Source organism: Camelus dromedarius, chromosome 2, assembly GCF_036321535.1.
Source record: "Camelus dromedarius isolate mCamDro1 chromosome 2, mCamDro1.pat, whole genome shotgun sequence".
Classification (NCBI taxonomy): Eukaryota; Metazoa; Chordata; class Mammalia; order Artiodactyla; family Camelidae; genus Camelus; species Camelus dromedarius.
This window is the reverse complement of record NC_087437.1, coordinates 91,326,741-91,342,021: the sequence shown is the minus strand read 5'-3', so window position 1 is coordinate 91,342,021 and position 15,281 is coordinate 91,326,741.

Genomic DNA, 15,281 nt, shown 5'->3' with positions numbered 1-15,281 from the left:
CTGGGCATATTTTCAGAAGGAACCCTACTTCAAAATGACACCTGCACCCCAATGTTCATAGCAGCACTATTTACAATAGCCAAGACATGGAAACAGCCTAAATGTCCATCAACAGATGACTGGATAAAGAAGAGGTGGTATATTTATACAATGGAATACTACTCAGCCATAAAACCTGACAACGTAACACCATCTGCAGCAACATGGATGATCCTGGAGAATGTCATTCTAAGTGAAGTGAGTCAGAAAGAGAAAGAAAAATACCATATGAGATTGCTCATATGTGGAATCTAAAAAACAAACAAACAAAATAAGCATAAATACAAAACAGAAATAGAGTCACAGACATAGAATACAAACTTGTGGTTGCCAAGGGGGCGGGGGGTGGGTAGGGATAGACTGGGATTTCAAAATTGTAGAATAGATAAACAAGATTATACTGTATAGCACAGGGAAATATATACAAGATCATATGGTAGCTCACAGAGAAAAAAATGTGACAATGAATATATGTATGTTCATGTGTAACTGAAAAATTGTGCTCTACACTGGAATTTGACACAACATTGTAAAATGATTATAAACCAACAAAAAATGTTAAAAAAAAAAAGAAAAGAAAAATAAGTATCATGTAATATTCAAGCATCCTACTCTGGAATCACTAGAATTGGACTCTAATTACTACGCAAGTTATTTAAATGACAAAATTTCAACCTCACAAGGTTGTCATGAGAATTAAACTAATTTGTGCATATAAGAGCATTTAGCAAACTGCTTGTCACATTATGAGATCAAGAAATGTTAGCCATTATTATCAATGTGATGAACAGCTATCATTCTCTGTATGAGAAGTTTAAACTTCCTGTGACAGAAGAGGAAAGAGAATGTTGGTTGGTTTATTATACATTTATGGGATTATGTATGTGTATGTTCTGCTCCTTGAGGAAATAGAGGGAGATACCTAGAAGGAATGCGCCTGTTTAAGAAGAAAGATTTAAAAGATTACAAAGCAATGTGAAATAGAACAAAGAATAAAAGAATGAGAATGTGAATTAAGACAAAGTTAACAAGAAGAAAAACTAAAAGGGAGACTCAATATCAATAAATAAATAAAAATGGTTTTAACTTTGAAATATGTAATGTTGAAATGTTGCATTGAGAAAAAACAAAATATATAATGCTTCTAAAATTGTATATTATTTTATTATTTGTAAATCATTTTCAACATCCTTTTCTAGGTTGATCTTGCAATAACTATATGAGTTTGTGAGATAGGTGTTACACTTTTTATTTAACAGGTGAGAGATTAAGACTAGAAATTTTAAGTGACATGACCAAAGTTACATCACAATCAGCAGAGCCTGCAATTAAATGTGATTTTTCCTTAGTAGTTTTTCATTATATAAAATTGTCTCTGTAAATAAATCTTACCAATATGGACTATTTCAGACCTTTCTTGAAAACCTATCATATAGTAAGAGTTCGGTCACACACTCTGCAGACCTTTAATCATTTAAGGCTTCTAATAATTTTGTGAATATAATATAGAACAGATTTGAGAAAACTAGCTAACACCTAACATTAGCTAGTTTACCCTGAATTATATATACCAGCTTGTAAACTGTGGATCTGTGGCTTGAACCCACTATATCTGACTCCAAACAACACCTGACTTTTTGCATGAAGTCTCACAAAAGGATTGGTTTCTTTTTGATGAATGCTCACTGGCATCTACTGGCCACTTCTTAAAAACTTGTTGAAAGTCTGAACAAGCTAATGATTAAATGAGTGAATGAATGTGTTCCAGTATAACATCTCTACACTTCTAACCACAAATGTCTGGAAACCAGAAGTTAGTGAATAAGATGGACTACTTAAGGAAAGCATATAAAATTCTTACCCAATCACATATCCCTAGCTGCTGCAGTCAGGGAAACTGTTTAATATCGTTACACAGGAATCTATTATTATTAATTTTTACCCAAAAAGGAACTTATTCTAAATGTTGGCCTCAGTAGAAGTAATCCTTTCAGTCAAATTGAATGGGACTATAGCCTTCTCATTTGCTGTAGGAAGGCAAAAAACTGTCTAATCAAATTACCCTGTTCAGATTGGAAACTTGTTCAGCACAAGAACTTCTATTTTATTCCCTTCTACATCCCCAACACCTAGAATGTTTACTTATACATAAACAGCACCTAGAATAAAAATATATATGTTGGATGACTATCCATTCATTCTACCAAGCTAAATACAAGGTAGGAATTTTCCCAAACTTTTTTTTCCCCTATGTTTTGTTTCCCATGCTTTGCTTAGCTATGCAATGAAAAAGATCCCTAGTTGCTAAGCACAGAATTGAACTGAAATGCCTTAGAATAAATACACCAAAAATTTTTACATTCAATAGTTTTTTTTCTTATTTTGCATGGCCATAATTTAACATATTTGTTAAAACCTATTCTCTTCCTACTGATTTAAATCCTGCCTTTAAGTAATTAATCCCTTGCCTTTTATTTATTTAGAGTTAAGATGAAAACACAAGTGTCAAAAGGTTGTGCTTTGTTTTGTTTTTTCATAACTATAATTTATCAAGTTTCTAAAAGGCAGAATCACTAGAATTACCTATTTTACAATTACCAACAGAAAAAGTAGGTTTCTGTTTTTTAAGGCATTTGGAGATTCAGTTTATTTCAGAAACAGAATTGGATGGATGTACTCAATTAAAAGACTAAGTTTAAACATACGAAATATTCTTTTGCAGTGATTATCGAGTGTTTCTAGTAGACCCAATGTCTGCATATTCTATCTAGGAAGCTTATTCTATAATAGAAGAAACTCACAGTCAAGTCTGTCACAGTTATTCACAAGATATGCAATGTGTGGTAGAAAGTATCTAAATTTTGATACAGAACTAAAAGCCATTATTGACTTCTATTATTTCTACTATCTGACTATCATCTACTAATTTTTAAAAATAGGAACTATTAAATTCTAGTTGATGTGCCATTTGGATTCTGGAGATGATTGTGGTTTGAAGAGACATCTGATTCATGAAAGAAAAAAGGTATATGTATCTGTAATTACACCCCAATTTTTACAGAACAGTAACGAAACCAGTCCAAGAAATGGGTTTGCCATTTAAAACAGTTTAAAACCTTTTTTAAAGTTTCTACTACAGAATGCCTAATAGTAAAGCCCAAATACCACCACATTGTAAAAATCCTAAAATGCAGTTATATGAAAAGATTTCTAGTGTTTCACTTCTTTTTCAATTTTCAAAAACTGTATCAGATAGACATTCATTTAATCTGGAATTATCTCCGTTATTTCCCATATGTTCATCATGCCTCTGTATATATCTACTTGTTAAGAGAGTACTTCAATCTCTATTCTAACCCTTAAAAAGACTGCTGTTGTTGCAAAACATCAGTATTTCCCATGACCTAGAAAAGTAATTATTGCTTTATTCCTGGACAGACTTGAAAGGTGGCCAAGCTCACACACTAAATAACATCTCATTTAAACAGTGAATCTCAACTCAGAAAGAGAGGATAAAATACCCTGAAAATCCCTACAGATGATTTGGATGAGCATCCTCCTCTCGTTTGCCAAATTTAAACTGTTTGCTAAGGCAGTGTGAACCCTGTGCTACAAAATCAACTGTGGAATCACACAATACCCAGCCACCATCCCCACTCTCTCCACAAATACTTCCTGATCTTTACAGCTTGTCACAATCATATTGATAAATATTTGCTTCTATCATTTTAGAATTCCATAGTAGTTATTAGTTATATTGTATTTTCTTGTTTCTCCATCTTATCATAACTTCAATAAATGTATTATTTTATATACACAGTAGTTTTATTTCTCATTCATGTAAAAATCTCTCTGTTGAAGTTGAAGGTTGAAAGTCAATGGTTCTTCAAATAAACTATGGTATCTATGATATAATTGGGCACATAGTATTTGATTAAAAAAAACTAGAATAAATGAGAATTTGAGTATATTATTGTATCATTCAATTCAGAATTACTGGACTAAAATAATCCATCTGAATCACACCTATTGATCAAAATGGAACAAATTCAAGATCATTTAGTACAGTGGAATATCACACTGAAAGACTTGTAACAGCAAGGTTACTGAGTGGTTATTTTTTTCTTTTCTAGACATATCTGAGAAAACTCAAACTCTCAAAATTAACTGTAACACACACTGACTATTCAAGGGCCCAAATCCTTTCTCTATTTTTCTGTCCCCAATACATATAATGACAAACCTCACTACTCAGATTCACAGCTTCTCTTTCAACCATCTGACAGCGTATTTACCAATAACCTATAAATATTTATCTACTGGAAAGGAGTAGTTTAGAGGAAAGTGTTCGCTGTTTTGATAAAAAAGAGACAAAACAAAGAAACATGTTCTCTCTTCCCTTCCCCTTTCTGTTAGTATCAATTTTGGATGAGATGATTGGAACTGAAGCAATCATCTTTCAACCATGAAAACACAAGTATGAGGACGCACCCTATACTCTGGATACAGTGAAGTGGAAAGATGAAGATGTTTGTTGAGAGCAACTCATTCAATGCCCCAGTTGTCTAACTCTGAACTTGGTTAAACTACTGTTCATCAAGATTTTTTGTCACTCACATTGGCAAGTACTTTTCCCTCATACATTAACACTGTAATTTGAATTTATGATCACTCCAAAATTTCTTTACAATTGTAGATAAAGTAGCATATTTTCTTCTTATTTTTATATCCTGCTTTCAGATTCTTTCTGAAATATTCAGTAGGAATACTGAAAACAAGATTATTTATCCTAGGAAAAGGTAGTTTAGGCTGTCGGAAAGCCATGCACAATTTCAAAACCTTCGACAAATTTTACATTACGAAAGAAATCATATGAATCTCCTTTAAGAAAAATGAACAAAATAATACTAGCATTGACCTGTTCTTGGACCTCATTTTCCACAAGTACAGTCATATTAGATTGAGATGAAAGTTTTCAATTCCCTGCTTTCCAACTGTATGTGTGGGAAATACAGTTTCACTTGATACTGCAAAAGGCGATCGAGTTAAATCCTTATCTCCTTGCGTGTGATTCAAGGAAGGCAAGCCTCAGAGAGCTAAATGGTGGAAATAATTATAGGCAGTCCACTCTCACAGCTTAACAGTGGGGTCTTGCAGCATTGGGATTTTAACTTGACATTAGGTATTTGAAAAAACTTACTGTATTATTATTATTTTTGTTTCCAAAAATTGAAATAAAAGTCATGTTATAGTTCTGAAGCACCAAAAAAAGAAAATGTGCTTTTGTTCGTAATTTGACCTTTTTGGTCCACAAAACAGGCTTGCACATTTCTCTAATTTCCAAGGCTGATTAAACATTTATTCAATAGTTTTATACTGTCTTCTTTGTAACCTCACCCTGAACAACATGCAGTTAAATAATCTGTTTTAAACAGTTCCTTTTATTTCTGAATTTAAAAAGAAAAGTAGGTATTCAGAAAGATTATTTTGACTTTTCAAATTCCTTTGTAAGAACACCAAGGCAATGTGTCATTTCAGTGTACTATTAAAAACCTATATGGATTACAGTGACATTTGTTGTTTAGAAGAAAGCAGCATTTCATTTATTTTCTTGTATTACAGTCTTACCGATTGAGGGGGCATTACTAACTTTGTTTTATACAAAGCTATTGTTTTTTTTGCACTCTGCTTGTGCTCAATACAATTATTGTTTTGAGTAATAATTGTAAATTAATAAAAGATTTTCATTTCTTCAAATAAATTGTGGCATAATCTGAATGAAGTCTTTTTTCTTGGCCAGAGAGCCAAGTTTCTTTCTTTCTTTTTTTTTTTTTTTTCAGAGTTGAAAAGATGAGAATAAAAAACCATGTCCTTGGACTCCTGTTTTGGAAACCTGAGCATTAATTCTTCCTCACAGTCCCTTAGGCTGTCTATTATCTGATTTTAAAAGTACAGGCATTTTTATTACATTTTATTAGAATGGACATCTTAAAATAAAAGCAATGTTTTATAGAATACCACTTTAGATATTTTTTTCCCATCCTCTCAGTAACTTTTTAAATGGGATAAATGAACCCAGAAGGGATGGCTTTATTATCTTTAGGAAACTAAATATTAGTACCATATGTTAATGAAGTTTTAAGTTCCAGATAAATTACGAATGCTGGAAAATAAGCAAAGAAAATTAAGGCAAATTCATAAGAAACAACAAACCAACATCATCAATTGATTGTGTGATCTGATGTGGTTATGTTTGTTGGTCTTTAGGCTTAATTCAGTTCTTCAAACCAAACTGAATTACAATTAAAAAAATGCCAATTTGGATCAGATTAGCTTTCTTTTCTCTATAGGACTATTCTAATAATATAAATCAGAACATTCAGTAATTCATACAATATACAAATTAATCTTCCCTGTGTCAATACACTTTTCACTCCATAGAGTTTAATTTCTATCATATATATTAGTTCAAAGACTTTATCACATTGCAAACTTATCAAAATTTTTCTTCTGCATATTCAATTCAAAGTAATTTTACAATATGGATACTCAGAGCTTATGAAAGTGGCAGTTTTACAAATGAAAGTAACTGCATTTAGAATTCAGTATCTAAGTTGGTTGTGTATTTGTTTATTTTTCCACATAATCTGGGCTGTCCCATTCCAGAAGACAGTTTTCCAGAATCTGAAGCACAAATGTACCAGGGACTCCAGGCAGGCTTTTTTATTTATCAAAACAGGAACAATGATGGCAAAGGCTGCAGTACACTAAGGGCTGGCTGCACATCCCAGGCTAGACATTCATATGTATGTTCTTCACCTGTGGCAGAAAGTTCCTGTTTCCTGTTACTCTTCATAATGGTCCCTTCAAGAAAACTGGTATCTCTTCATGGAAATCATACTGGCTCCTAATCCATCAAGGTAGTCTCCAGTGTAAAAACGCTTGTAAATGTGCATACATAAAAAAGCATAAGGTCACATCTGATTGCTCCCATCTTGTCATCAAGTTGTTACTCCAATAGCATTTATTGAAAAACGCCTGAAGTTTCCAATGATTCACAAAACCTTTCTGTCGTTAGGAAATTCAGGTAGCAGATAGACAGCCAAATAGGTATCATCATTTCTTGTTACTTGCAAGTCGTTATGTTCTATAAGAAAATTACCACAGACTTGATTTAGCAAATACTAAAGAACCACTCCCAGAAGAAATACAGGGTTAGGTTCCTGTGAACATTTGCTCACAACATTTTCATCAGCTTATGAGTAGATAACTTGTTTTAGGCCTGTTGCCTTTGAAAGATACTTTATATTTAGTGTATAATGTTGATTCATCAGCATTAAACTCAAGGCCAGCAGCACTACTACTCATATCTGAACACAGCTTATAGAAGATGTGTATTTCCTTTGTAAGGCACATAACAGCCTTCTTCCACCAGGAACACTCGATAACACTGCAGTACTATGCTTGGGGTCCATTTTAAATAGCAAAGTCATTAACAAAAGCACAAAAGTCCAAGATATGTGTTACCAAACAGGTTGTGAAAAAGACAACTGTTTTGCATGGGACAGCTGAAAGAACGCAGAGGGTTGCTTTTTCTATTGGCCAGAAGCTTGTGCATTGGTGACTCAGATTTTTTGCAGGTCTTAGCAAAATATCTGAGAATGAGTGGGAAAACGACATGAATGTTGATGTGGGATTTACATTTTAGTGAGTGAAACAAATTCACAAATATGGAATCCTCAGATAATGAGGATAGAATGTAGGAAGACAGACAGACAGCTTGGTTTATATGGTTTTGTTTCTTTTGGTATGAACATTTTTAATGCTAAGATTTATAAATATATTTATTATACTTCTTCATAGATGTATTACATTATTGTGTAATAATAATCTGATGCATTTAATATTACTTTGTTTTATCTTCTGATTATAAAAATAAAAGTTGTTTATTATTAAAAAGTATATGAAAAATACTTAAACATATAAAGGGAAACAAATTACACAGAATTATGCTATTTAAAGGTGAATCAAGTCAGAGAATATATATAACATTACACTGTACATATCTTTGGCTGTTTTAAATTAATGCAATCTCTATTGTTGGGCTTTATATTGTTCTCCTTTTTCTCATTATTATAAAGAAATTATGATAACATTCATTTTCTTAATTTTTCCCTCTATTTTGGATTCTTATTGAAATTTCTGGGTAAAAGTTAATGTTTCAAGTCTCTTAGTTAATAAAAGATGGTTAAATGAACTTACATCCTCAATATCCTTAGAGGATATAAGTGTGCTCCTTTCATTTCATCATGTTCTCCCGGCATTGGCTATAATCATTAATACACACATACACACACACACCCCCCATAATGAAAATTAGGCAAGCATTTTCTTCCTTTTACAATACATCTACACAACAGTCTTTAAAATAAATTTTTAACATTTTTTACCATTTACTTTCCTGGTTCTGTGAATTGTATATTGATGTCATTTGCACAGATTTTGACTGAGTAACAGAATTTTTTGTCTTATTCATTTGTATGAACTCTTTTTGAATTAGCCCTTTATCTGCCACATGTGTAACAAATTATTTCTCCCAAATTATCATTACAATTTTGTGGTTAATTGCCTCTCAGTATCCATTATCTCTATCTTCCTTGTATTAATAGAAACCCTGAATACTGCCTCAAACTCTTCCTTTGAAATCCTCCCCATCTCAATTAATGGTCATTCAGCTCCTCTCAGATTCTATCATTAAAACTTTTGTAGTCAATCCTGACACTTCTCTTTCCATCATACTCTATCTGTAAATTCTGTCAGGACATGCTATTTTTCCAACCAGTACCCATCATCATCACTGCTAACAATTCATTCTGTGACACCATCATCTCTCACCTGGATTATTGTAGTATCTTTGTGGCTGATCTCCTAGCTTCCACCTTTGACCCCAGTCTATTTTCCACACAGTTGCCAGAATGATACTATTAAAATGTCAAGTTAGATCAGATCAACCCTACAAAAGTTTCTTCATAAAAGTCAAATCTCTAAAATGGCCTACTTGATCTATAAACTCTTGGAACTCATCTCTCATTAAGCAACCTCACCATCACTCTTCTAAAGCATGTTGGTCTCTTTGCTCTTCTTCAATCAAAGCAGGCATGCCTCCAGCTTACACTTTACACTGTCTTTTCCCTGTGCCTGGAATAAAGTAGGGAGTGAATCTCTTCAAATTCCTTGAAAACAACATTTCTACTCATTTATTATTATCCTTTCTGTTTTCAGATGAACTTAATAGTCATAGGTGTATTTTCTATTAATAATAAATTTAGCAAGAATTATTTATACTTCTTTTATAAACCTCACTAGTGATCTAAAACTATCTTTGCATTAAGGACTATTTTGTCACAGAATCTTAATAGTTCATAACAGTCTTGAATAATTAATCAATCCTGAACCCATGAACTAATTTTAAAACAGCCTATCTTATTAACATTATATAAATTCTTTGTATAGTGGCAAGTCATAATTATCATCAATTCTTAAAATCATAAAATATATCAATTTTTAAAAGCACACATTTAGACATTATCTGAACATAGAGTGTATATTGATTCCTTGGGTGGTATTTCTAATATATTACTACTACTTACACCTCTTTTAATAAAATATGTTATGCCAGGTATAAAGGGATCTAAGTGTAAGATATGTTGTTCTCCATAAATATGCTATTCCAATGGCTATCAATAAATTTTTTGACTCACCATAATTTATCTGGCCAGTTCCATTTTATGAGCATTGCTAAGACATTATAATATATTAAATGTTTTCATATTTAATGTTGTAGAGAGAGGGATCAGCCAGTTACCTTTATTGAAGAAAATATAACTCACAGAAAAATATGTAGTATGAAATTCACCCATACCTCCCACCCACTGGAAACTTCTGGTCTGAGTGATGACACACCATTCCACACCTTATCTGGAGAAAGGGCATTTATAGGGACTTTGAAGAGAAAGAGGTGTGACATTCTAAATCACACAGTCAGGAGACAGCAGAGTCTGCAAAGCATTAAGAAAAATTGTGAGAGACTCTTCAAAGAATAAATTGCTTGTTCAAAGTGAAGGATTCATATCACAAAGAAATAGAAGGTATATTTGTAGATATATACTGGAGCATATCACTCTTTCTTAGATTCCTTGGGAATCTGCACATGATAGGATCATGAGAAACAAAGAAATGGCCTTGCTTATATTTTCAGTTAATGATTAAGTAAAACTGGGACATTTCTCTATCTAAATGTGTGGGAGAGAGTGGGAGAAGGTGGATAGAGTGACCACCAGAGAAATTATTACAGTTTCCTGTCATATAGTTCTAGGCAGTGAGATATTAAAGTGAATAGAAAGGAAAAAGTACTCATGAAAGATATTTTAAAAAGGAAAAGTAAATTTACATAGAAGATTGGATCTAGGGATGAAGGAATAAAAACTCAGAGATGGCTAGAGGTTGAAGGTAGGGTTTTCATGAATAAGTATAAATATATAATCATAAAGTATTATATCCAAGTAAGTGGCTAAAGATTCCTAATCCTGAAGCTGAAATTTGGAACCTGTAGAACTGCTCAGCCCTCATTGACAAGGGATGCTTGTTACACACTGGCATTAACTATTTATACGGTGTCTGAGAAGCCCAACAGAAGCGTAGGATAACAATACACATCTTCAAGCTGTGTTCACGGGGGCACTTTAACAGGCATGAGTTATCAGTACTTACCCAGACGTGACCTCTGTGCTCTAACAGATCAACTCGCCTTTTGGAATATGATATGTAGCTATTTATCATGCATTTTTTTCAATCTCTCTCTCAATCACTCTCTCTTCCTATCCTCCCTCTGATTTCCTAAGCTATGTGGACAAAGTCCCAAATTTTTATTTAACTTCTAGTTGAAATTCTGACTGAAGACAAGAGAAACACAAATGGAAAGTAGAGCAGAAATAGAATTGTACAGCAGAGGGAATGTAGTCAATAGTTTATAATAACTTTAAATGGAGTATAATCTATAAAAATATTGAATCACTATCTTGTACACCTGAAACTAATATAACATTGGAAATCAACTATACTTAGAATAAAAATGTATATATCACCTTGTGAACTTACACAGTATAAAGAAACCAGAAATAAAGTGCTTATTTTTTTCATTCTCCTTTTCAAAGTCTAATAATGGGCTAGCATTTAGAAGTTCACTTACTAGGAAAAAAAAGGTTGAATATTTTAGTGTTTCCAAAATGAATGGATTCTTCCTCCTCAGCTGTCTAACTGTGTGTGTTATATGTGTATGGGAGTATGTATGCATCTGTCTTTATGAATTAAATATTGGTAAGTTTTAAGTTACCCATCTAAATCTATAATATGCATGAGTTCTATATTGCTAGCACATTTTATACTGTTTTGCAAATTGACTACACAAAAGCAAAAAGTACCTTTATATGTACCTTTGGATCCCTCAGAGTATCTAGCATAGTGAAATTAATAAACTTGCTGGAAATGTAAGAAATAAATGAGTATGTATTATCTCTGTGACTAAAAGGATAAACCCTCAGTATAACTATCTAGGATTCAAAAATGAACTCTTCTTAAGATAAAGTTTTTCTTTGCGAAGTGGCAGGTTAAAATATGACCCTAAGTTAACCAAGACTGCTATCTCAGGAATGGCAAAAGTGTCATATTTGTATGCTTGGTTGATTGGGATCAGCTCACTAAGATTCTTTGTTTAAGCCATTTTAGTAATTAACACAAAAAGTACACAGATCAATTAGCAATGCCTGCCATGTACTCCAGATATAGCAATAGTAGCATGCATATTTGCTGACCCCAATTTAATTCATTTATAAAGGACATTCCTTCATGGAACTATTATACATTGAATTTCACAATATGAATAAAAGCTTCTTATAGTAAAGGCCCAGAGAAGAGAGAAACAGTATAATAATGTGCAAGCCATAGAGAAGACTTATAGGGAAGAAAAGAAAGAACAATTAGCCTTTAGGGAATTGGTGGAAATGTTAGGACCTCTGAGAAAATGTAAGTGAAAAACACTCATATAATCACAGAACACAATTCATTGGACATTAATATCAACTATAGGCAGGCTCCATCTAAAGCAGATTGTATTCTTAAATACACTACTAAGTACCTTTCTCTGCTGGCCTTGTGTCCCCAGACTCCCACTATTATTGCTTTATTTCCTCCACTCTGACTCTATTTTTTAACCTCTCTTCACCTGTAACTCTGCAAAATAAAATTAAAAAAAAGCATCCGCAATTGCTGCTTCCCTTCTGCCTTTTCAGTTCTTCTCAAGCCATTGTTCTTTTACTTTAAAACCCATTCCTGATGAAATTGTTTTCTAAAAGGTTAACAATGATCTCCAAATTGCCAAATTTGATAGCTATTTTATCACTGTACTTAGACTGCAGAATTCGACAGTGTTAACAATCCATTTCTAAAAAGTCTGCTCTCTTTCCATCCATGAAAACTTGTTCTCTTTGTTCCATAAGAATCTTCAGGGACTTTTACTAGGTCATCCGAAATTTATTATCTTCTTTCCTATTTCTTTAATTTCTTTCCTATTTCTTTTCCTATTTTCTGAGTTCTAAATATTTGTCAAGATCCTTATAAGTGTGAAAAATTAAGACTTGCCCTCAGTGAGCTCATGCTCCAGTTGGGTAGTTAGGAATGCAGAGAAGCACACAACAGTCAAGTGAAATGATATAAATACACATCTGTGAGGTGACAAAAGACGTTTCCTGAATTTAAAAACAATTCAGACTTGAGACTACTGAAAATTGGCCTTAATGGTAAAATAAATTCCACCAATTTGATAAATTGCTTATTTATCCTTATTAACTACATAATAAATTTCCATTGACAGAATCATAAACCTTGCCTACCCCTGAAAACAAAGAGAACCCTCCTGAGCAGAGATTATTACAGTTCCCTGTAGCATTTTATTTCACTTGCCTACTTTGGACACCTCAGGAGGCATTACCAATTGCAGAGTATCTATGATTGACCAAAGGCAGATATACCTAAAATATTTAACCTGTAGATAAACTTACAACCCACACATCAATTTCTGTCTCCACTTCAAAATAACTTTAGCAAACTGTATACTTATTCATGCATTTAAATATAGAAAACTAAAGAAAAAAGTCAAAATTTCAGAAATTCACATATTACTATCATTGAATAAAATGATGTGCTTTTATCACTCCTCTAATTTTCAAATACTAGTCCAAAAAGTTTTCTGAAGGGGATGGTTTGAGGTCAAGGGGACTGATTAGTGGAAATAATAAATATACTACATATATTAATATATGATTTATATATCACTTCCTGTACAGGAAATTTTGAAAAATTGTATGTTCTGCATTTTTTAGAAAAATCAGTAGAGCTTTATTATATTTGAATGATGTGTTCAAAGTAAAACAAGAAGTGAAGAAAAAAAGAATAAAACAATCATCTCTTTTTATTGTCCTGAGTTTTTGTCACTATTCTGTGTTGCCCTTATAGATGTTAGTCTTTTAAAAGAATCAAGCTACCAAAAAATATTTTTCTTGGTGAATGCAAGGCTTTCCCTGATGAAACCAAATGGTTGCAGTATACAGAAAATTTCACATCGATAAACCTGAAATAGACTTTCAAATAGTACATAGGTCTCTTTATATCTGAATCAAATGTCAATGGTTCATGACCTTAACTTCTTTGAAATGATAAATCTTGAAAATTTTGAGGCTTGTGAGCATATTATAGGAGTTACTTAAATCTTATGGTTTGCACTGATGTCAGTTACAAAAACAAAGGAAAACAAAACCCGGAGCAGTAATTATTTTAATTATAGTGAAGGAAATCATGGAGAAAGATGAGCTTTGTCCTGCTGTGTGGAAATGTATAGTTTCACAGATCTAAACATCACTTAAAGAAGTTTTAAAAGAAAAGTACAGAGAATTTATTTCATAATGTGAAAATTACTTTGGGATGTAAGTCATAATAATAATAATTAGATATTAGTTGATGAGAAAATATGAATTTTAATAATACCATTCAGTCTTTAAAGACATTAACTATTTAAGAACTTTATACAACTAAGAAAAACTATTTATGACAAATCAATTTTTGACAAATTTTTATGACATTCCATAAAATTTTAAAATAAGCTGAAGTGTGAATAAATAAGCACAATAGCTTTGAAACAAATAAACTTTCAGCAAAGTGGCATTTCAACTGTTTGTAATGATACACCTCAATCAGAAAAAGCTTTTGAAACCATAGTCCCATTAGGTAACTATGATTATTTATTAATATATTATATCCAGGTATTATTTAATTGTTACATTCTGTACATCATAAAACAGACACAAGGTAAAAACAGATATGAGTAAGATTTGCTTGATATCATCAGGTTGTATATACCCTGCCTGAAAGACTATAACTCAGATATTATAAAAAACAGTCTGTGATAATGAAAATCAGCTTACCAAAAGCTATCTCCTAGGTCTAGATTGTTTTATAATCTATAGAAATCTAGAGCTCTTTTTGCTGTTTACAAGACTATAAAAGCTATTTAAACAATGTAAAGGAGACTGTTTCAGAGTCCATTTGTGAAAAATTTCATCCCTGAATAGATGAGTGAGTGTTTTTCCAAAAGGTATCCTATAGCTGCTGAGCTCATGTGAGGTAACCCTGGAGTTAACTATTCCAAGATAAACATAAGCATGGATATTATGAGGGACAGAGTCAAGGGCCTCCATCAATTCAGCAAGGAATATTTGAGTAAAGCTAAAATATCTGATCATCCTCATTTTACAGATGTAAAGTTGAAGTCTGAGGAAGTTAGAAGAACTCTCTAAAAGTTAATCTAATACGAAGATGTAGGACCATCTTTAAAATGGTAAAATGGAAAATTAAAAACAAGAGATCCCACAAACCACTATGTATAAAATAAATATGCTACAGGATATACAGTACAACACAGGGAATACAAGCCACTATTTTCTAATAACTATAAATGGAATATAACCTTTAAAAACTGTGAATCACTATATTGTACAACTGAAAGTCAACATTTCTGTGTCCATTTTGGGGGGTCACTTTGTAATTTACTCCTTATTGTGTAGTTATTTCAAAGGGAACCTGCCCACTTAAAGTGAAATTGAATGTAAGGCTTGCTTTTTTGGCTGGTACAC